This window comes from Elgaria multicarinata, chromosome 8 (genome assembly GCF_023053635.1).
Source record: "Elgaria multicarinata webbii isolate HBS135686 ecotype San Diego chromosome 8, rElgMul1.1.pri, whole genome shotgun sequence".
NCBI lineage: Eukaryota > Metazoa > Chordata > Lepidosauria > Squamata > Anguidae > Elgaria > Elgaria multicarinata.
In genome coordinates this window covers 33,033,380-33,058,433 of record NC_086178.1, presented here as the reverse complement: position 1 = coordinate 33,058,433, position 25,054 = coordinate 33,033,380, and positions in this window count along the sequence as shown.

Here is a 25,054-nt window from a genome sequence, read left to right as displayed (position 1 = left end):
TCATCTGAAGACACACAGGTACTGTATATATAAAATCACATTCAAATGCCCGTAAAAAGAGGCGGCAATATAAAATGTTCATTTGGAGAGTCTCAAGGCTTTTTGTCTCAGAACATGGCAGGACTTTTAGTTACTATCAAGCCAAGCCATTTCTGAAAAGCACTTTGATGCATTGCTAGGAGCCTGCTAGCAATATTCAGTGAAATATAAGGAATCCCTGTTTTAGGATTTAGGTTGGATTTTCCCCTTTAAAATAGACCAAGGGGCTGTCTATACACCCCATATACCCCGTGATGGCAACGTGGCGCTGCATTGTTTATACAACACAGTCACCAACTCGCATCCACCATTGGGTTTTCCAGTAAAACTGCATGGAACCACCTTTCTTCACTCCGTCTGTTGGTGGTCTCCTCGCTGCACCTCAGAGCTGGGGGCTTTCTGGGGGCGGTTCAAGCCCCACAGTAGATTGAGGGGATGAGTGGGACCACTAGGCAGAGGCGGGGTGTGCTCCAGGAGCTCAGTGACTACTGGCACTGCTTGGAAAACCTGCACTCTCCTCTTCCGTGGAGTTCTCCCGCCCCCCCACTCCACAGCAGAGAAACTGCAAGATTTTCTGCAAAGCAGTGCTGTGAAGGCCACCCCTGGGACTAAACACCTTTTCAACTAGAAGACACCTTCAAATAGAGGACTGTCCTCTGCCTGGTCTCCAAAATAGAAGAGTGTCCTGTATAGAACATCTGGCTACTGCAGTAAAAATAAAATGCTGATGCCAAGCCCTCTCTCCAGTATATTGGCTTAGAGTAGTTTAAGAGAATTAAATATCTAGGATCACTGTCGTCTCTGATTGCTAAGGGTAGCAACTGGGTCACTAGAACAGACACTCCTGCCATTAAGCAAAACTTTGCATCCTGGTCTTATTAGGAAAATTACAGAGAATAACACCACATTTTAAAATGAAGGGGGGGGGGAGAGACTTTATACTTGCTTTCCCTTGGTGGAGTTCTGATTTAAAGGATATTCTGTTTCTGCAGGTACCCTCATTCCATCAAATTAGTGTTATTACTTACATGAATATGGGCTGTGGGTGCATGTCTTTGGAATTCTGCTTAAGGGAGAATTGGCTGTGTCATACACAGCTGTGATTTCATCTAGACTGTGTACAACATAGATATATAGCATTTCCCCTTAATAGGCTCCAGAAATGCCTGCTGCCAGCAGTAAATTTTCAGGCCTAGATAACACACTTAGAGAAAAATGCACAGCTTGTATTTATTTCAGATGCCTAGAATTTTCTCTCCAGCCGTATTATCTTTTAGTGACTTTCCCAGAGCAGCATGCAAGCTAACTTTATTTGTTGCTGTCATAGACACAAAGCTCTTAACGTCCAGTACAAGAACTATGAACATTCAAACGTTTTCTCACATTACAGCGGCTGCCAATTGCTTATCTGCGGGGCGGGAAGGCAACCTAAGAATTAAAAATAAATAACGCTCAAGCATACATATTAAAGCATTTTTAAAACAATATCTGTGTAGTGAGCAACAGTTCAGCTTCAGTAATGTTTTATTGTGATAATCTCTAGTGTGCTAGACACCTGGAAACAAAATGGCTCCAGTTTGGAATGAGCTAATTCACTGTATCCCCAATAGAACAATTGTTTACCGCGAGGCCTATTTTATTATTATTTTTCCCAGTGTATACTCACTTCCTTATTGTTCTTTATTATCCCTAATATATTAATGTTTCATTCCCCACCCCCACCCCCACACACCTTCTTTTTCTCTCTCCAAGGGCAGATCTGTACAACTGTAAAACCCATGGAAGTAGAGCTCATGGACAGGTTCCTATGGAAAAAAAATGCTAGCTTTGTTACTATAATAGAAATAACTAACCCCTCCCTTCCGTACGATGCAGCTGTATCCTGCACAGTCTATAAAATAATTATGCATTCTTCTGGGCTGGAACAAGCCCATCAAATGATTCTTATTTAGAAGTGCAGTGCTGAGTGATTTGATTTCCTTTTGAGGTTTGCAGTGCACATGAAAATAGTTTTTTTTTAACCAATAACATTTGAAAATAATAAAATGCCAAATTAAGATGCTGCCCGGATTGAAGAAATGTGTAATAAATTCAACAAATATGTAGGAGGATATATTACCCGGTAACATTTGAATTCTACTGCAGAGAGATAGAAGTCAGTATGAGGTGCCCACAAAAGTTAGCATGGTAGATGCTCTAACCTACACTAGCCCTGTTCAGAAGACACCTTAAACTATGGCTTTTACCATGGTGACTAAGGCTTTTTGCCTTAGTCACCATGGTTAAAGCCATGGTTTAAGGTGTCTTCTGAACAGGGCCACTGTGTAGCAGCATCTTTGGCCTGTCTTTAGCATGGAAAACAGCTTTGCCAAAATGAATTTCATTCCAATTGATTTCTCTCACTTTCCATGAATTAACCAAAGGTAGAGAAGTGGTTTTCAAACTATCTTCTAGGATGCCTTTCCATGGTGTTTGTAAGATTAGGATGTGGACAGATGAGGGTTAATGGGGCCAGAATGACAGCACATGTTATTTGATAGCCCATGGCAAAGTTGTCAGATACACCTTTTGTAAGGGAAATTGCCTCTGATAGCTGTATCTTCTTTGTATAGCTGTATCTTCTTCCTCCTCCACCTGTTGGGGTGGGGGTCACTAATTGCCAAAAAAAAGGGCATGCATCACCAGAAAAGGAGAACAAAAGATGCAAATTTAGAAATAATAACTCTAATTGAAATAGAAATACAACATATCTCACCATAGTAGAGAAAACTCCGTAGGTGACCTGTGTGCCTGATCAGCCTGCTGGCAACTTCAAGGCCCCTTCTGCCCTCCTTCCTTATGGTTCTTTCACTTTAAACAAGACTTTGACTGAGCAGCCTATTAAACAAATGACACCTTCAAATAGAGAATTGTCCTTCACCAGCTTTCCCAAAAGAAAGCTGTCCTCTGTAAAGTAGGACACCTGGTCACCCTACCTTTCCCCAGCTAAAGTTGATGTAACCTAGGTGTCTGTGAAAGAATGAAGGACAGACTGCACAGAGGGAAAATAAGCCATGGTGGCTTATTTTCCCTCCCCATGTGTCCTGGTTGCAAATTGCCTAATGAACATAAATTACTCTCACTAGAACCCAATGATAGTTGGTGGTTGGGGTAGATTACAAACCACCCGGAAACCCCATGGCAAGCGTGGTGAAGGAAAAATAAGCCACCGTGGCTCCAATACCTGTTTTTACTTCTACCTTCCTGGGTTGTTGAAAGGTGTTAATAGACCATCTCCCCAGGTGTTCCTTGCTTACCTGTTGGGCACATGAAGCTTTTCTGTTGCCACACCTGATGAGGGAATTCTGCTCCAATGATTACACAGGGATAAAAATGGAGATTGTCCCCTATGAGTGTTGTTGTGCCTTTGTCTAGAGTGACCATATGAAAAGGAGGACAAGGCTCCTGTATCTTTAACAGTTATATAGACAAGGGAATTTCAGCAGGTCTCATTTGTATGCATACAGCACCTGGTGAAGTTCCCTCTTCATCACAAGTTAAAGCTGCAGGAGCCCTGCCCTCTTTTGTATCTGGTCACTCTAGTATAGCTCCTGCAGCTTTAACTGTTGTGATGAAGAGGGAATTTCACCAGATGCTGTATGCATAAAAAAGAGACCTGCTGAAATTCCCTTGTCTGTACAACTGTTAAAGATACAGGAGCCCTGTCCCCCTTTTCATATAGTCACCCTAGCAACTGCTTCACCAGGTTGTAGAAGAGGAAGAGACAGGGTGACTAGCAGGGCATTATCACACAGGGGAAAATCGTGTTTGCTTGCCGTTGCTTCTCCGCCCGCACATTTGTCCCTCATTAATTCCTCTTTCAAAAGTGGAAGTAAGCAACATGCACATGGCCCATTCAGTGGACTGTTTTGATCCCGCTGCTTCTCCTGCACACAGCAGGAGATAGCGGCAACTTCCATCTTTAAAAATAGGGCCGTAGCTAGACCTAAGGTTTATCCCAGGATCATCCCGGGTTCGTCCCTGGATGCCCTGTGTGGCACTTAGATGAACAGGTTTGACCCCAGGACAATCCTGGGATAAACCTTAGGTCTAGCTACGGCCTAAGTTGGACTTACTGGGGTGTTTTTTCATCACGTAAAGGAGGCTAGAAGAGGCAGGAGGTGCGTGGGAGGCAGACATCGCGTGAAGTGGACCTGCAAAATTCCGTGAGTGCCCAGTAACAAGCGTGCAATAAAACACTCGTCTGATGGAGCTCTCAGCTCAGGTGAGAGACCAGCCATTTTTGGGCTCTTCATCTCTTTGAACTGTTTCCATCCAGTTGGTCACGTTAAGAAGATTAACACAGAACAACTAATTAATACTCTTTTCCTTTCCTTTCCTTTTTTCCTTAAAGAAACAGAAAGAGGAAAATAGGCTTTTTCCTCCCTTCAAGAGCAAACAGATTAAGCCCAAATGACTTGATTTTGTACTGCTGTACTATGAAATGAATCATACCGCTACTGCCTTAAGTCAAATCTACATACCAGGTGAATGGGAGAACTTTCTTTTTTTAAAGGAGATCTGGATTCATTGTTCTGCCTTTAGCTATGAATGCCAATTTGGTCACTTCTCTTCTCAAGATGTATCTCAACATAATGAGTCAGCGATTGCCAGAAAGCCTCTGTGCTGGTGGAGGGAAGCACAAGCACCAACAGAAAATGTACCCGGACTGCATTCCCTCAAGCTTAAGCCATTCGATTGACAAACATCAGGATACTTCAGACAAGAGAATGTGCAGAATCTCCTCTATGTTGGTTCCTGTTCACGTACAGATGTCACAGTGCCTTATTATTCGACTTATCTGGGCCAAGAGTCCACATTTTTGTGTGTGTCACTGAGTAACTCTCCTTCGAGATTCAAAGCTTAAATTGCCCTTGTGAAGAAAGAGTGGGATATAAATTTAACAAACAAGCAAACCAAAAAACAAAATATTCATTTTTTCTTCTTTGCCAAAGCAAGGAGCGGATGCAAACAGTGGGCAGAGCATTGCAATGTGGGGTCAAGAAGAAGTGAGAACATAAGAGCCACACGGGATAAAACCAAGAGTACAACTAGTCCAGAACTCTGGTCACACAGTGGCCAACCAGTTGTCGACCAGGGACCAAAAAAGCAGCACATGGTGCAACAGCAGCTTCCCACCCATGTTCCCCAGCAACTAGTGTATACAGGCTCACTGCCTCTGACACTGGAGGTAGAGCATAGCCATCAGAGCTAGTAGACACTGATAGCCTTCTCCTCCAGGAATTTATCCAACCCCCTTTTAAAGCCATCCAAATCGGTGGCCATCAATTCCATAGATTAAGTATGCTCTGTGTGAAAAAGCACTTCCTTTTCTCTGTCCTGAATCTCCCACCAATCAGCTTCATGGGATGACCCCCAGGTTCTAGTATTTATTTATTTTATTTTATTTATTTATTACATTTTTATACCGCCCAATAGCCGAAGCTCTCTGGGCGGTTCACAAAAATTAAAACCATAATAAAACAACCAACAGGTTAAAAGCACAAATACAAAATACAGTATAAAAAGCACAACCAGGATAAAACCACGCAGCAAAATTGATGTAAGATTAAAATACAGAGTTAGAACAGTAAAATTTAAATTTAAGTTAAAATTAAGTGTTAAAATACTGAGAGAATAAAAAGGTCTTCAGTTGGCAATGAAAAGAGTACAGCGTAGGTGCCAGGTGGACCTCTCTGGGGAGCTCATTCCACAACCGGGGTGCCACAGTGGAGAAAGCCCTCCTCCTAGTAGCCACCTGCCTCACTTCCTTTGGCAGGGGCTACGAGGAGAGGAAGAATAATGGATGCCTCTCTACATTCTCCACGACATGCATAATTTTGTATGAAAGCCTTAACCACTGTGATTTAAGGTGTCTTCTGAACAGGGCCTATACCTCTATCATGTCTCCCTTTAGCCTCCTTTTTTCCAAGCTGAACAATCCCAGCTGTTGCAACCTATAGGGGAGATGCTCCAGTCCCTTGATCATTTTAGTTGCCCTTTTCTGCACTTTTTCCAGCTCTACAATAACTTTTTTTTAGGTGTGGTGACCAGAACTGCATGCAGTATTCTAAGGCCCTTTCTACACCTAAGGATGTAGAAGGACTCAGGGGAGATGATCCCGGGATCATCACCTTGCATCCAGACAGGACATTGCGCCCATTGCAGCCACCTTTTTTCTTTTTAAAGAACAGGAGCTGGAGTGCAAGTGCACTCCAGCAAAAAGTAAGTTAAAAAAAACAGAGACAAAAAAGCCCGACCCCACTCCCCACCCCACCCCGATGTCCCTGGACTCCCCCCAGCCCGGCTCCTTCCCTCTGCTGACCCCTGCTACTTGCGGGGAGGAGGGAAGAAGCTGGGACAGGCGCCCACACCGTTCACAGTCCTCGGGATTGTCCCGGGACTGCGGGTAAAACCAGGATAACAGTGGTCCCAGAAATCCTGGGGAAATGGAGGGATCACCCCTCCCTGCTCCCAGGATCCCCTGTGTGTCATTTGGACGCACAGAGATGATCCAGGGATGATCCTGGGGGGAAAAGGCAGACGTAGAAAGGCCCTAAGTGTAGTCGCACCATAGACTTGTCTACAGGCAGCATGATACTGGCAGTTTTATTCTCAATCACGTTTCCAATAATGCCTAACATGAGTTTGCCTCTTTTACAGCCCAGTTTTGCTCTTTTTTTAAAAAAAAAAATCTGAAGCTTGAGCAGATTAAGGAATGCTGGGAGTTGTAAGCTCCCCCGCACCCACCGTCCAAACACGCATAGGATTGCACTAGAGGTGTGCTCCGCTCCAATTAGAATCGGAGAATCAGAAGCGACTTGGCGTGCTCCGCCTTGCCCAGAGGCGGAGTAGAAGCGGACCGCGGACCCTTAGAAGCACGGCGAAGAGAAGCGCCCATAGGCGGAGCGCTTCTCTTTTCGCGGTGCGATCCGATCACCATTTTGGAAAATTTCGCCCATAGGATTGCATTGCGGAAAAGAATAGGGGATAACTGTGTTGTTTTTTAAACTATCTTTCTGAAACTTCTTGTGCTTAGAGAGTCGTGGCTGGGGGTCATTTTGAGCCTACTCTCAGCTCTCTGCGTGGTGCGGTTCGCTTGCTATAATTTTTTTAAAAACCGGGTAAAAAACCCGGGAGAGGTACCTTTTTGAAGTGCTGAGAGGCAGAGTCATGATCACATGATCCCAAAGTTGGAGGAGGGGATAGGCAAAACAGGTAACTTGGGATACTGGGAAACTTCTCTTTCTTAGTCTGAACGGACTTTTCCCAGTGTTTTTTAAAACAGTAGCACCACCAAATGCACAAACACAACCTGAAATCATATACTAAGCAAATAAATAACAGATAGGAAACACAGCACTGCTACCCACCCTAACCTTGGTGAACAACTGAATAGATGTGGTGCAAGAGGATGAGGTCCCCTAGGGCATGTGGACGTGCCCAGGGCACACACACTGTGTCCTGCCCTGGAGGGTCATCAGAGCCCTCCAAAGGTTAACCAGTGGAGAAGCAAGCTAATGCCTATCATGAGTTGAAGTGGCAAGTCGCTTCTTAAAGACTGGTCCCTAGACAGGGCCAGTCAAATTGGCACAGTTCCCCCTCCCACTGGGCACGTCCACTTCCCTCTTACTGGTAAAAGACAGATATAGCCTTTTTAAAAAAATTCTTCCTGTTTATTCAGCAACACTGCTACCCCTCCTTTGTTTATTTGTTTATTTATTTATTTATTTCATTTTATATTTACACCCCATAGCCCAAGCTCTCCTGGCTTTTCCTCTTCAGTGAAGTCAGGCAGGCTTTCATTGTGGTTCAACTCCTTATTGTTGTTGTTGTTGTTGCTATTAATATTAATTAGTACTGCTATTAACATTATTATTTTGTTGTTTAGTAATGACTGTGATCACAGTGCGGTCAATCAACTCTGAAGCAAGGATCACAAAGCTTTACTCTTATCCTCCTAGCCTCCTAGTTATGGGATGCAAAAGAAAAGGCATCTCTCTGTGCTGCTCCCACCTCACAGAGATGGTTTGCATTACTGGCTTTGAAACTATCCTTGGCTCACTTCCTTATGCCCCCAGAAATGTCTGCTGCCTGCCTGCCTTCCCTCCCTCCTCCCCTGCCCGCCTCGCAGGGATGGTTTGTGTGTGTCTTGCTTTGACTTGGGATAAGTCCTTCCTGCGCTCACTTAGACTTTGGGAAGTTCCAAATCAATTTTTCAAGTGTGGAAGAAGATTCATATAGGTTTATGTCTACTCCCCAATTCATGGCATGTTGGGATTTCCTTTGAAATGGGCCCATTGAGCTGTCTGCAGCTTTAAATCCCTGAGATACTGCGGTGTCCGATTTTCATAAATTCCCCAAAAATCAGGCGATGATGGGATTGGCTTGAGTCTTGGCATGCATGTGTATCCATGGATAATCTATCATGGTGCCAAGTTTGAGGTTTCTAACGTGAAAATTGACGGAGATATCGAAAGGGGTGTGAATTGGGGTTATGGGTGGTGCGTTAGAGGTTTAAGCCCGCCAAAAATCAGGAGATGATGGGATTTGCTTGAAACTTGGCATGAATGTGGATCTAGATGGCATCTGTGAGGGTGCCCACTTCCATTTTTTTAATCTGTCAAAATGTCAGAGAACAGTCCATGTCTGAAAATGGGGTGTCCAATTTTCATAAATTCCCCAAAAATCAGGGGATGATGGGATTGGCTTGAGTCTTGGCATGCATGTGTATACATGGATAATCTATCATGGTGCCGAGTTTGAGGTTTCTAATGTGAAAATTGACGTAGTTCTAGCATGGGACTTGATTTGGGGTGAATTAAAAGGTTTAAGCCCCGCCAAAAATCAAGGGATGATGGGATTTGCATGAAACTTGGCATGAATGTGGATCTAGATGGCATCTGTGAGGGTGCCCACTTCCATTTTTTTTTATCTGTCAAAATGTTGGAGAACAGTCCATGTCTGAAAATGGGGTGTCCGATTTTCAAAAATTCCCCAAAAATCTGGGGATGCTTGGATTGGCTTGAGTCTTGGCATGCGTGTGTATACATCCATGAGGTGTCATGGTGCCAAACTTGAGGTTTCTAACTTTAACAGAAAAAAAAGTTGTATACTTTTTTGGATTTCAATGCAAGCCTATGGGGGGAAAAAGCGGAGCTCGATCCGGATCCGGAGCTCCGCAGCGGAGCGGAGCGGACTACAGGCGGAGTGGGGCGGAGCGAAGTGGCCCGATCCACAAATTGCGGATCTGGAAGATAAGCGGATCGGGGGGTCCGTGAACACCCCTAGATTGCACCCTTACTGCTCTTACTGTTAAGACATTTCTGCTAATGTTCATCCAAAATCGATCCTCCTGCAACTTCAGCCCTACCCCTCTGGGGCAACAGAGAACAATTCTTTGGCTTCTTCAGGCAGCGCTTCAAGTATTTGAAGAGTACAGGCGTACTTTAAAAGGCCTGACAGGAGGCATGTCGGGTAGCATTTGAGCTGGTTCTGTTTCTTATCAAACAGACACAGGAAATGAAGGAATGTCTTTCATTGCAATTATGACTGTTGCCCAAGACATGTGCCAGCGGACAGATTATTATTCCTTGCATCCACTGTGAGTATCACACACACACACACACACACACTCACCCTGCCAACATTTACAGTCATATTTCCTGTCACATGGAACAGATGGCACATCAAGAGTAGAGTTTGAAGAATTATGCTGAATGGTGAAAGTGAAAAGAGTGCATCGCGGCTCTTTCCAGCCTGACATCTCCTCAACTCCTGTGGCTCGAGAAGTTATTGCTTACAACAGCACAGCTCTAGACACAAAATGTATGTGTGTGCACTTGTGTGGTGTGTGTGTGTGTGTGTGTGTGTGTGTGTTGAAAACTGTATTATAATAAATTCTAATCACAACAATAATTTACAGCAAAGAAAACAGAAAATTCAAAACCAAAATTAAGTTCACAACGAAGACAATATAGAGAATGAACCAATGTTATTATTATATTTCTCATAGCAGGTATTATATATATTTCTCATATTAATGATCAGCCAATGAAATCACATTTCTGCCAATCTGTTTCCCTGTTTCATTCTTTGTTGATTCTAATATAGCAGGGGGACAGAATCTCTTTTAACCTGAGGGCCGATTTAAAGTTTGGGGAAGCTATTGGGTCCCACTATCCATAAAACTCTTACTGCCAGTAACTAAGAGCTGTTTTATTACATGAGTATTTTATTACACAGTTGTTACTGGGCACTCACGGATTTTCGTGGGTCCCTCTCACAACGTTGTCTGCCTCCCACATGCCTCCCACCCGTTCTAGCTTTCTTCATGCCAGAAAAACACACATACCCCAGTAAGTCCAATTTATTTTTTGAGATGGAAGTTGCCGCTATCTTCTGCTATGTGCAGGAGAAGCAGCGTGATCAGAACAGCCCACTGAATGAACCACATGCACATTGTTTACTTCTTCTTTCAAAAGTGGAAGTACTGAGGGACAAATGCACAGGCGGAGAAGCAATGGTAAACAAACACAATTTCCCCCCATGTGATGACGCTCTAAGACTTAGGATAGGCATGTCAACATTTTAGAATGGGGAAAAAACTGCACAGAAGCCAGGACACCATTTTTCTCCCTCTTTCATAATATTAGAACCCAATGGGGACAGCCAATGAAACCAATCGTTGGGAGATTCAGGACAGATTAAGGTGCCCGGAATTGCCCGGACAGGTCCAGAAATCTTGGCCCCCAACTGGGATCTTGGCCAAGATTTTAAACTCTCCCCAAATGTCTGGCAAAATTGTGGCCCTGCCTCCCATGGGCCATCCAGGCCTTCCCTTCGCCAGCACAATGTCGCCGGCAAAGGCAAGGCCCGGATCACTGGGCAGGAGGGGCTGTGAGCGCTCATTTCCACACTTATGGAAATGAGCCATTCCAGCCCCTCCCATGGGCCACCCGGGCCTTGCCTTGGCTGGTGACAAAGCCCCGGATCACCACACTGGGAGGGGCTGGGGCCCGCGTTCCTGCATGGCCTCCAACCCCTCCCATTGCCATCCTGGCCTATGTTGTTGACCAAGCAGGCAGCTGGGTGGGTGGGCGCAGCAGTGGATGGCCTGGCCTGCCCTTGGAGCCCTGCCTGTTGATGGACAACTTGATGGCTCTTCCTTCTTATGGTTCTTTGTCTTTAAACCAGACTTGGACGTCTTCAAATAGCGGGACACCTTTGCATAGAAAACTCAGCTGTGTCAGCTCTCCAAAACAGTGCTCTGTAAATTAGGACACATAGCCATGCTTCTGTTACGGAAAAACTGGAGCCCACACAGAGAAACTGGAGTCCACACCAAAGTTCTTGTCCAAACAGATAGCTTTATTCGCTAGCGAAACAGCAGCACGGGATGAGTCCACGGGCGGCTGCCCTGGGGACTGGGAGGAGGGGCTTTTTATACATGCCCCTCATGCAAAGGCAACGCACACACTTTTACACAAAGGAATTGCGTGCGCATCTTGGCAGCATAGCACAACCGGTTCAAACCTGTTTGGTAGGAATGTCTGCCTCGGACTTCAGGCATGCGCAAAGAGCACGGCCTTTATTAAGGTCATAACCGGAAATGACAGCCAGTTCCCTCACATTCCCCCCTTTGATACACTCTTAGCGAAGGCACAGAGTGCTATCATTATCCCAGATTGTCATCATTGACAGGGACTGGCCTGTAATCCTGCAAGGCCATTAGATGCACTGCAGTACGTTTATCTGCAATTTGCTCTATCATGTCCTTCAAACTTTGTATAATCATTGGCATAAGACAGGGTAACAGCAAGCATAACATAATTCTTAAAACAACAATACTGATCATCTCTTTTAGCCCACCAAACTAATTGAACCATGAGCCTAAGCCCTGGCCTGAAGTGAGCTTGGCCATGGGCGATTAGGAGGTATGACGGTTTGATTTGGTCAATAGGACAAGATAGTTTGATTCAGCGTGGTAATGGTCTGACACAGGGTTTCTCCGATCTTGGGGGCCCCGGAAGATATTCTTTGGATGCACCACCTTCCAATTAGGGTGTTTGTCAGCATCCACTGACTATGGGGCTTGGGGTCAGTGGTCTCATTATACGGCTGGCTGACATTGTATTCTTGGGCTTCCTAAGGCCATTGGTCTCCTAGGTTGGTTCCTCCACATACATAACAATTAGATACATTCAGAGTCGCAGCGACAGTTTCTGCAAAAGTGACAAAAAGGTTGCGCGCTATCTCTGGCACTTCAAAAGGCTGTTCGACTTCTTTCCAAAAGTCTTGGAAGAAGTGCTCTTGTATGGTGTGGCCTGTTTCTACAAGCTGAGTGAGCTTCAGATAAATCCGCCCCAGGGGATCTGCTCCCCGTCCATGAATGCGGAGCCCGAATTGGTTCCCAAAAGTGGTCACGAACTGTTGTGGGTTAAAAACGGTAAAATTCACTAAGTTGCACTGTTGTGCTTTGCAGTTACTGAGGACTGGCACTTTGGTTAAAGAGGCGTGGATTTTACTAAGGGGGGGGTGTTGTTGGATAAGTGGCCCACCATACACAGTTCTAATAAGGACAGCTGTTATCGCAATTGGCTTGTTTGGGGATGGTAGTCTGCATCGGGTCTGTGGAGGGGCATATATATTTGTCTTTGTGCATGTATGTCTTCTCCCAGCTGAGATCCCCACACTGATCTGGCCAGTGGGAGATCTTACAAGGGTCTATGATCACAGAAGCTGGAGAATTTGGGGTTCTAAGGGGTATTTCTGCAATAGTGTACTTTGCTGGTTAGCATCTCTGACCTCTAGGTGCCATTTAACAGGATTTTCTCTGGGATCAAAACATGTGACTTTGTCATTCAGAGAACATGCTGAGAAAGAAACATTACGGAAAGTGCAAGACATTTTGGTCTCAGTACACTGCAATTTACTCTGATATATAATAGTCTGTTTGATTTGGTTATGCAGTTTCACTGTTTGTATACAAGAGGAGCAAAGATCAAGTTTTGACTTCTGGGATGATATGCTCAGGGTCAGCAGGAAGAGCAAAATAGGCAAAACATGCTTCGGGCGGTGTCCACCTCTTCTTTCCAGGTTGAGAGGGGATGCAGCGCCCCCAGTTATTTCGCTCCCTCGGTTGCCGGTCCCGAGGAGTCTTCTCCCGTCGCGTCCAGCGGTGAGGGCTGTTTCCTCAGGGTGAGCTTTAGGCCCGCACCTTTCGTGGCCTGCCATCTCTCGGGTGCGGCTAATTTTGCTCGGCTCCAATGAATCCAACTGGAATTCCCTTGGACCTTTAAAGCAGTAGGCGTAGTCAGTATAATGGTGTATGGCCCGTCCCACGTCTTCCCTAACAAGCTTTCTTTGTAACTCTGCATAGACCGTGATCTTCTTTTCTCTTCCCCATTCTAGTGCAGCGAAGCCATTAAACTGATTTCTATGTGCTGCCCATAGGTAAGTTTAATGGCTTCAGTTAAGAGCAGGCATGCGGCGGCGACACATCGGAGACATCCTGGCCAACTTCTGCTCACAAGATCAGTATTCTTGCTTAGGTATGCTACAGGCCGATTCCACGAACCCACTCTCTGGGTCAGAACGCCCACGGCTGTGCCCTTCCTTTCGTCTACATAGAGGTGGAAGGGCTTGCTGATATCAGGTAGTCCTAGAGCGGGTGGACTGGTAAGGGCTGATTTAAGATTCCGGAGGCTCTCTTTTGCTTTAGATGTCCAGTCTAGGGTCCCGGATTCAGGGACTTTCTGTTTCAAGAGTTCATAGAGGGACTGTGTCAGGGCGGCGTAGTTCAGGATCCAGATCCGGCAGTACCCTGCCATGCCCAGGAAAACTTGTAATTCTTTTTGTTCCGGGGCTGGGGTATACAATTGATTGCCTGGGTCCTGCTGGCAGCTAAAAGTCGAGTGTTCTTCTTGATGATAAAGCCCAGATATGTCACTTCTTGTTTGCAGATTTGGGCTTTGGCTTGACTAGCACGGTAACCTGCAGTCTCCAGATGTCTGAGCAGGGCGATGGTGTTCTGGATTCTTAAAAAAAAAAAAGATAACAAGTCCATGTCTGCAGGGGCTTTTCTTTTGATGCATTTACAAATGAAGCCAGTAAAAACAATTCACTGAGCATTTATTGATCATGGTTCTCAAAAAGTCTTTCAGTCATTAAACACCTGATCTTTAAACAGGGAGGTCATGATGATTCTTGGCACATCAGGGGTAACAAATCCCATCTTTCTGGGTTCTTGAAAACTTTGAGTTATTGTGCTAATTCCAAGTCTTCTTTTTCATAAGGTGGATTCAAATACTGAGAAATGGGCTAGCTCCAATTATGGCAGCTGTTTGTAGACAAATTAGCCAATTCTTTTGGCAACATCAGGGCATCTAACAGATCAACTGTTAATTCTCCATGGGTCACTGCTCCATGGGCAGTCACAAATCTTCTTTCTTTCCAAATCTGTCCATGTGATATTTTGAATCAGTAAATATAGTCTTTTGCCTGAAACAAGCATCAGGGCTTCTGTGCATACTACGAGTTCAGCTGCTTGTTGTACAATTGTAGCTGGATCCATCAGTAAACAACTCAAGGTCATCATATGGGTCTGGGATAGGTTTGGTGCCAAGTTGCAAGACTTCAAGGCATTCATGCTCTGGAACTTCTTCTTTGTAGTTCAGGTATCAACGTGGCAGGATTCAATGAGGCAAGCCTTGGGTCCACGAGGAGGTTGATCTCATATCTGGACTGGCAGGCAGGGTTCAGGTGTCAGCTTCTTCCACTGTACTCCACTGGTCTGTGCCACGTTTTTGGCACAGCACACTTGAGGCTGGTAGTGCAAACACAGTAATGCAAGCTGGAGTTTTTAATTGCTTTAATCATTTCACAAGTCCATTTTTTTAAAAAGCAATAGCTGTATTCTTCTTCTGGCTTCTAATTTCAAAGGATACTGATGCAAGAACACAGGGGTGCTTTTAGACTTCAATTGTAGTTGCATTTAGGGCTGGGCAATTTTCAGAACACAACGTTCAAAACACACACAAAAATATAGCAATTCAGTATTTCCAATCTTCGTCAGCAGAGGACGCAAGATTGTCCATTCACTAACTTTTTCAAGGCAGGGGTCTTTTACCCCCCTTCTCCTTCTGGTCAAAAACCATGCCATGTACACTAACCTTCAAACACTTTCCTCTTTTTTTCCCCCTTCTCTTTTTCTTCCTCCCCTATGTTTCAACTTCTTATCTTCTTCACCACTTCTATTCACATACTTTACATACTTCTGACATTTAGCAACATACTTTTCCTTTCTCCCATCTTGGCACAACGGTTGGCAAAACTATTTGTGCTTACAAGGAGCTTTTTAACTCAGGCAGTGAATCTTCAAAGCTATGGAAGACATTTCTTCCGTGAAATGGGGAACTACATTTCTAATTATCTGAGGTTAGTGAAAGACAAAATACAGAAAGTCTTCAAAATCTTTGGACTACTTCCACTGAGAACAAAACTTTCACTGAAACAAAACTGCTTATCTCTAGCTGCTAAGCATAGGAGAAGCAAAAAAAAAAAAAAAACTCTAGGGAGGAGGAGGCTGCAAGGGGGATGCGTAGGAGGGAAACAAAAAAACATTCTCTTTTCACTTGGGCCGGGTGGAAAACATAAACTGACAAAAAAAAATTCTTTAACACAACACCAACTTTTCTGTAGTAGCGGAACTGGAACAGTGGGCACCGTTGGTGGGGGCCTCATCTGGGGTGCCATAGGCGAAACATAAGGTGGCGGCAGTTCTTCCTGAGGACAAGGTATGATTGGTTTGTCCTTTGAAGCACTGTAAGTGAGCTGCCTCAGGCGGTGGGGCTGGATTCTTTTATCTTTCTTCACCTTTGTACATTACACTGGGTAGTGTCAAAAAAAAACTTCTGCAAAAAAGCTCTACCATGAATCTAATGGAGTGGAAGAACCTCCCCCCATCCTAACTTTCTAAACTCACCAGACAGACAGACAAATCAGGTGGGTAGACGGGGAACCAACTGGCTATCGGTAGTGGGGGAGTCAGTTGGTGAAACAATAGGTTCACAATCACACGCTGCCAGCCCACGTTGCCGGAATTTCCAGGCACAAAATGGCGCCAGAGGACTGATGGATCCAACGGTCAACAATGGGAATCAGGCTGCCATTCACATACCAATTACACAGACAACACCCTTCCTCCCCAAATCCAGCCCAGCAGAGAAACAGAAAACAGAGAAACCTTCCAGCTTCTGAGGGGTTGATCCAGCCCCTCCTTCAGCTCCTGGGAGCTGGCTGAACAGAACAGAAACAGATTACAGAGAGCCCATTGTTACTCGCCTGTCTGAAGCTCCGGCGCCGGTTAGAAAGGTATCTGTAGCAAAACTTCCACAGAGGTTCAGCTGCGTCCATGCCACCCCCTCAGGTCGGTCCGTCCCCAGATCACCAGGCATCAGCGAAGCCGAAGGCAAGCTGACGGCGCGCTCCCGATGAGTGTCGGCGGACGCCTGGGGGGGAGCTGCGAGGAGGCAAGCTGTAGTGGGGGAAATCTCCCTGGCAGGCTGTCCAGTACTCCGTGAGGTTTCCTTGTTGAAGGAAGCGGCCCCACGTTGGGCGCCAGGAATGTTACGGAAAAACTGGAGCCCACACAGAGAAACTGGAGTCCACACCAAAGTTCTTGTCCAAACAGATAGCTTTATTCGCTAGCGAAACAGCAGCACGGGATGAGTCCACGGGCGGCTGCCCTGGGGACTGGGAGGAGGGGCTTTTTATACACGCCCCTCATGCAAAGGCAACACACACACTTTTACACAAAGGAATTGCGTGCGCATCTTGGCAGCATAGCACAACCGGTTCAAACCTGTTCGGTAGGAATGTCTGCCTCGGACTTCAGGCATGCGCAAAGAGCACGGCCTTCATTAAGGTCATAACCGGAAATGACAGCCAGTTCCCTCACACTTCTAGCCCCAATGCTTGGCACCGTAGAAAATAAGCACAGATCCAGATAGACAGCAGTACTGAAGGACAATAAATATGCATCTAATGCGCATTTGCCTCCCCACCCTAGACTGCAGGCATACTGTGTTGATTTACAACAGTTAAAGCTGCAGAAGCTATACTAGAGCGACCAGATACAAAAGAGGGCAGGGCTCCTGCAGCTTTAACTGTTGTGATGAAGAGGGAATTTCATCAAGTGCTGCATGCATACAAATGTCACCTGCCAAAAAATCTCTTTTCTAAACAACTGTTAGAGATGCAGGAGCTCTGGCCTCCTTTCCATATGGTCACCCTAAGGGCAAGCCCATTACTCTTTAAACTCAGCGCTGACCTGTTATCCAGCAGCGATTTAAGACAGTCACATACAGTCGTGTGAAAAAGAAAGTACACCCTCTTGGAATTGTATGATTTTACATATCAGGACATAATAACAATCATCTGTTCCTTAGCAGGTCTAAAAATTAGGTAAATACAACCTCAGATGAACAACAACACATGACATATTACACCGTGTCATGATTTATTTAACAGAAATAAAGCCAAAATGGAGAAGCCATGTGTGAAAAAGTAAGTATACCTTATGATTCAATAGCTTGTAGAACCACCTTTAGCAGCAATAACTTGAAGTAATCGTTTTCTGTATGACTTTATCGGTCTCTTACATCGTTGTGGAGGAATTTTGGCCCACTCTTCTTTTCAACATCGCTTCAGTTCATTGAGGTTTGAGGACATTTGTTTATGCACAGCTCTCTTAAGGTCCCGCCACAGTATTTCAATTGGGTTGAGGTCTGGACTTTGACTGGGCCATTGCAACACCTTGATTCTTTTCTTTTTCAGCCAGTCTGTTGTAGAATTGCTGGTGTGCTTGGGATCATTGTCCTGTTGCATGACCCAATTTCGGCCAAGCTTTACCTGTCAGACAGATGGCCTCACATTTGACTCTAGAATACTTTGGTATACAGAGGAGTTCATGGTCGACTCAATGACTGCAAGGTTCCCAAGTCCTGTGGCTGCAAAACAAGCCCAAATCATCATCCCTTCACCACCGTGCTTGACAGTTGGTATGAGGTGTTTGTGCTGATATGCTGCGTTTGTTTTTCGCCAAACGTGGCGCTGTGCATTATGGCCAAACATCTCCACTTTGGTCTCGTCTGTCCAAAGGACATTGTTCCAGAAGTCTTGTGGTTTGTTCAGATGCAACTTTGCAAACCTAAGCCGTGCTGCCACATTCTTTTTAGAGAGAAGAGGCTTTCTCCTGGCAACCCTTCCAAACAAACCATACTTGTTCAGTCTTTTTCTAATTGTACTGTCATGAACTTTAACATTTAACATGCTCACTGAGGCCTGTAGAGTCTGAGATGTAACTCTTGGGTTTTTTGCAATTTCTCTGAGCATTGCACAGTCTGACCTTGGGGTGATTTTGCTGGGATGTCCTCTCCTGGGAAGATTGGCAACAGTCTTGAATGTTTTCCACTTTTGAATAATCTTTCTCACTATAGAATGATGGACTTTAAATTGTTTGGAAATGGTCTTAAAACCCTTCCCAGACTGATGGGCAGCAGCAATTGCTTCTCTGAGATCATTGCTGATGTCTTTCCTCCTTGGCATTGTGTTAACACACACCTGGATGCTCCAGACCAGCAAACTGAAAAAACTTTGGTTTTTATAGAGGTGGTCATACTTGCTGATGATCAATTAATCACAGGCATTTGATTAGCAGCACCTGTCTGCTACTTAGCATCTTAATTCCTATGGAAGCAGTAAGGGTGTACTTACTTTTTCACACATGGCTTCTCCATTTTGGCTTTATTTCTGTTAAATAAATCATGACACAGTGTAATATGTCATGTGTTGTTGTTCATCTGAGGTTGTATTTACCTAATTTTTAGACCTGCTAAGGAACAGATGATTGTTATTATGTACTGATATGTAAAATCATACAATTCCAAGAGGGTGTACTTTCTTTTTCACACAACTGTACAAGCGAGAATTAAGCAGGGTTGTAAACCAAAACCAGGCAAGTTTAAGTTGCAGCAAACCACAACACAGACAGACCCTTAGGGCCAGTTGTGTTGTAACGCTCTGACATCAGTGCTGTCAGAATTTATGGAGACTTATGTTATTTGGACATACTTTCACTGTTGTTCTCATCTGGGGGATATGCCAGCTGCTGGGATGATACTGGCTGGGCTCCCTGTGCTGATATTTATAAGCAATATGCTCTATCAGCACAATTGCCATTCTCATGCTTGTGCAGCCCCTATTTGATTCGTCCTCTGCATCAATGATGTTCAGTGTAGTGGGTGGGCTGGGAGGGAGGAAATAAATGGGGCAGGTACCTGCAAAGGGGGTGGGGGGAACCACATGGTGCCGACACAGGAGAATCAAGCTATACATTCGATCTCAGTCCTGCTATAAGTTAGAACCAAGCTACAAATTCAATCTCAATCAAGTGGTTGTGTTGCTTTTGAAACACATCCTGGTCCCCGGGGATAGGACGGCAGGCTTTGGTGCCAATTTTGAGTTTTCCAGAATGTCTTGGGAGCAGATTATATCACCTGGGCTAGCATGAATACATGAGTATGCTTATTTAATGGGGGAGGAGGAAAGAGGAACTCAATGTGCTCATTCAGCAGATCCAAACCTCATGTGTCCCAGACTTTAACTCATGCTGGTCCACATGACTGACAGGGGTAAATGGCTTACAAAGAGCAGGGTGGTGGTGGAGGTAGTGCTTCATAGGGGGATACCTTACATATCTTATATACTACTACTGCTGCTGCTAGTAAATTCTTCTTCTTATATATTGTGGTGGTGGTGATGATGATGATGATGATGATGATAGTAATAATGTTTCTATATCACTTTCTGAAACCAATCAAGGCAGTTGACAAAAAAATCTGAAATAAAAATCATTATCAAATAAAAATGTAGTAAAACGTTTAAAAATAAATACAACCTTAAAAAACACAACAATGTAAAAGGCCAAGTTAAAAAGATGTGTCTTGACCAGCTTCTTGTCAAGACACTCTCAGTAGAGAGTGGAGACCAGTTGCAGTTCCAAAGGGAGCATGCTCCAGAGTTTGAGAGCGACACAAGAGAAAACCCTTTTTCACGTGCTTGACAAACAGGCCTCTGCAACACCATCAAACTCATTCTCTGAGTGCTGATCTGTATGTAGCTGAGACAGCACCATCCACATACAAGAGGGAAGAATCAGCAGGTTTAGGAAAACCTCAAGGTCTGCAGATGTGCCAAAAACCAAACCAACAACTTTAGGGGGGAATGTAGGGAAGGAACATAACAGCCAAGTGAGGACTAGGCAAGAGAATACTGAATGTCTGTTGGGGAGGAGGTGGAGAACAGGGGGGAGAAGAAAATGGAATGGAGCATCCTGGAAAAGGCAATGGCAGCTGGCTAGAGCCCTAAATATCCATGGCCTCAAAGTTCTGCAACCCTTTGATAGATCTTTGGCCTGCTACAACACAGCTCTTCTTATGTTCTTAGCTGGATACCAGATTTACTTTTTATCAGCAACTCAGGCTAGGCTGCAGCGGTCTTCAACTGGTGCGTTGCGACCCAAAAGTGGGTCACGAGATCAGTCCAGATGAGTCATGGCAAAGCTGTTGCTGCCATGTTGGGCAATTGTGAAATTCTGCAAGTGGGGAGAGCAAGCAGGTTGGGAGTTCAAGGTGGTTCTTGGGTTTGGACCAGTTGAAGACCACTGGGCTAGAGGAACGATGGCCACTAAACAGTTATTCTCCCGCATCAGGAATGCTTGCTAGTGTGTCATGTTTTTGTAGCTCCATACACCACTGTGGAGTTCCCCCAGGAGAAGGACAACAAGTGGGAAGTCATCAGGATGTGTTGGTTCTTATGTAGAAAATCTCAAACAGTGGGGGTTACAGCCACATCCCATCACAATCTCTTAGACTAATGAATGGCATCCTCTGAATAGTGCTCTCAGTGAACCAATGTAAGATGTGATGTGCCCTGAGGCATTCTCACTGGCTGCTATACAGCTCTGGAACTGCTGTAGACGTTTACATTGGCGTGAGTTTCATTAACTTATGGAAACACTGTAAGACCTTATTTGGTCAGGTATTCCATGTTGACTGCGAAGAAAGTAAGGGTGGGCGATAAGAATATTTTTTCATTTATTTGTATATTTGACTGTTTTATGTGTGCTTTCAATCAGGTGTATTGCTCAACCAAACCTTTGCGACAGATTTTTGATATTTATTAGCCTGTCCAACTGATAGTAACTTAACTAAATGTCACTGAATTTCTAAATATTTTGGCCAGCCATTGAAGTCAGCAGAACTCACTTCCAAATAAACATGTTATTTGCACTATTCTGCACCTAATTATTCAAGCATAAGTCTCATCACAGTTAATGATGGCAAGATTAAACTTTTTAAATGCAGAAATGAGATGGTTTAGTCTCCCTGCCTGGCTTAATGTTAGTAAAACTGATTTTATCATTTTGTTAATTGAAGTATTTTTATGCTGCTCCTTGGCCAAAAAGGTTCCCAGCATCAGCTTACATATAATTAGATGAATAAAACAGTCCCTGCTGGAGGGTTATAATTTAAAAACAAATGTCACACAAGGAAAAGGGAATGAGGAGGGCAGAGGAGGGAAATGTAAGATGCAATGCTGCCACTAATTCAGGTAATCTCATTATCTCCCATTGGATTTATACATGATAGGCAAAGAATAGAAGCTTTGGCATTCATAAATGATTTTAAACATTTTTTTTAAAAAAACATTTTAATTATATTTAATATGGTATACAACAACAGTAACAAATTTAAAATAAAAGACAAAAAAAGTCTTATGCATCTTTAATCTCACTGGCCCTGTGTTGTTACTGAAGCTTGTTTCTTGCAGACTAAATGGATGTGAAGGAAGACATGTTCTCTCTAGATTACTCAGAGCCCTGATGTCTGAGTTTGTAGAAGAGGAGCTCTATCAGCTGTGGGGAAGTGGCCATATGAGGTGAAAAACTTGCTTGCCTTATGTGTGTTTACCTTTTCCTGCAAACAAGTCATTACCAGAGAAATGAAGCCCTGAAAAAACACAGCAAAACTAGGGGAAAATCTGTTCCCCACCCTATTTTTTTCCCTGAGGACTGTTTTTGTTTTTTTCTAAAAAAAAATGGAAAAAAATTAAACAGCTTTGAATTATGAAATACTTTCTTTTAGAATTTAAGACAAAGTATTTATGTATTGTTGACTGGCCTTTACTCCCACCAAAATGATTTCAAAAAACACTGGACTCCAACACACTAGCGTTTTATTGCACTCTCATCATACCTGTTTTGCAGTGCGGTACTCACATGACGATGTGCCTGTCCTGCACTGTCTTCCCCTCCACTTTTTGTGTTTTCCTAGAGTGAGGAAAGTCTGTCTTATTTCCTCCACATGGGATTAAAGCGCTCTTCCGCCCCATGTATTGTCGTCATCTCGCTATATCCATTGTTGGGTGTGTGTGCTTTGAAGGGAGATCTTGCTGATGAAAGAGGAGGGTGGGGTGGTTCTCCATCTCCAGCACGCAGTGTCATACGACGGGCTTGTGCTGCTCCAACCCCACCCTCAATGAAAATTAACCAAAATGTTTACAGCTCCCTCATTTTTAAAGAAAAACAGATGAAACTTGGCAATAGGATATCTCTTAAGAAGGGCTTTAGGCATGTCAAGTTTGACTCATGTCCCTTAATCTGTTGATTTTTAAAGAAATTCTTAAATTCCATTTCCTCTCCATAAACACACACACACACACACACACACCTACCTCTGATTCTGCATTAATCCACCCCTGTGGGTGGGTTTTGGAGGCAGAAAGGTCCCTCCATAAATGTGCAGGGGTGGTGTGTGTGTTTATGGAGTGGAAATGGTTTGGGGGGGATTAAAAATTCCTAAACAAATCAAGGGATGAAGGGAACTGCTTCAAACTTGGATGCCTAAATCCCTATTTAAGAGCTATCATGGTGCCAAGTTTCATCTCTTTATCTTTAAAAATGGCAGAGTTTTTTTTTTAAATAACAATTTTAAAATCTCAAACATAAAACCCCCCCTAAAAACCAAGAAATTAACCAATCTGCTTCAATCTTGGCATGGCTAAAGCCATACTTAAGAGTTCTCACAGTGCCCAGTTTCATCTATTTATCTTTTTTAAAAAAATATTTTTATTTATTTATTTATTTATTTATTACATTTTTATACCGCCCAATAGCCGAAGCTCTCTGGGCGGTTCACAAAAATTAAAACCACAATAAAACAATAAAACAACCAACAGGTTAAAAGCACAATTACAAAATACAGTATAAAAAGCACAACCGGGATAAAACCACGCAGAGTTAAAACAGTAAAATTTAAATTTTGTTAATTTCCATAGACTACAATGAAATGGTTATCTGAAAATGGAACAGAGCTCCAATGAGGTGCCCCTACTAGGCAACAAAGCCAGAGCAAAAGGGGAAGGTGGACACATTCTTCACAATGTCCATCAACGACAAGAACCAATGAACTGGAGGGGGGAGGAGAAGGGAAGGGGTGGGGTGGGGTGGGGCGGAGTGGAGTGGAGTGGGAGAGCGAACAAGCAACAAGGTGCATGCACGTGAAAATGACCAGCGCTTACTGTGCTAATGAAACGGGGTCAAAATTGTGGGCGCATATCAGGGTGGGTGGGGAAGTAGGTGTGATGGTGCTCACTCTGTAATAAGAACACTTTTATAGAAAAGCTAGAGATGTAAAATGTCTGGAAATAACGAATCCATGGGAGGAAATGTTTTTTTTAATCCTCTCTGTAAGATTCCCAGCATAGTTAGTTCTTTCATTCCTTCTTAAAATTATTATCTAAAACATATTTTACTGATAGACATTTATGTTCAGTTCCCCAACATGTGAGTAGAGTCACCATTGTGCATTCTTGACAATTTGGGTTTTGTTCCATACAAGCCATTGTTCCTGATGCTGTAGCTAGCAGTTATTTAATATAGTTCTAATCTATTCATACAATAATTAAAATATACTGTATTTACTTTAAACTATAATGATGATTGTATGAGAATTCTAACTTATACATAACTTTAGGAACAGAAAGGCTGCTTTATGTTTCTAAAGCAGCTGTCCCCAACCCGGTGCCCTCCAGATAATTTGGACTACAGTGCCCAGCATTCCTGACCATTGGCCATGCTGCCTGAGGCTGATGGGAGCTGAAGTCCAAAATATTTGGAGAGTACCAAGTTGGGGAAGGCTGCCTTAAAGCAACAAAGTGACTTTAGATCTGTAAAGGGCACTAAGAAAAAGTATTGCTGATTTGCCCCCCACCCCACTCAAATTTCCATTTTTCTCCAGGGGAAATACCAATCCTAACCCCATGGCCTCAACATTTTTGGAAATTTTACATCTCTAGTCATTTCACAAATAAGTATTGGAGGCTGGCAGCTCCGATGTCAGTGGGGTGGTGAATTCACTCCGGGTTTCAGTCAGAACTTGGAACAGCTCCTTTAGAACCACTGAATGGTTCTGACTGAAACCCAGAGAAGATTCACTGCCCCACTGTCATTGAAGCCACCAACCTCCACTGCAAATAGGATTTGTTGGATTGGCTGTATCAAGATCTTCTTTAAACCTATGAACCAGAAGCCACCCCAAAAAGTAATGCATCAAAATGGATGATCTGATAAAAGATCTTACTGCTCCTCTACCCTTTGTTAAGGGTGAGCAGGCTGAACCACACGGGGTGGGGTGGGGGCAGTGAGTAGGCTTATTGTTATTTATTTATTTATTTATTTATTTATTACATTTATATCCTATATTCTTCCAAGGGACCCAAGCCGGCTTACATGGCCCTCTTCCCCTCCATTTTATGCTCACAACAAACCTGGGAGGTAGGTTAGGTTGTGAATCAGTAGCTGGCCCAAAGTCAGCCAGTGAGCTTCATGGTTGAGTGGGAACTAGCATCTGGA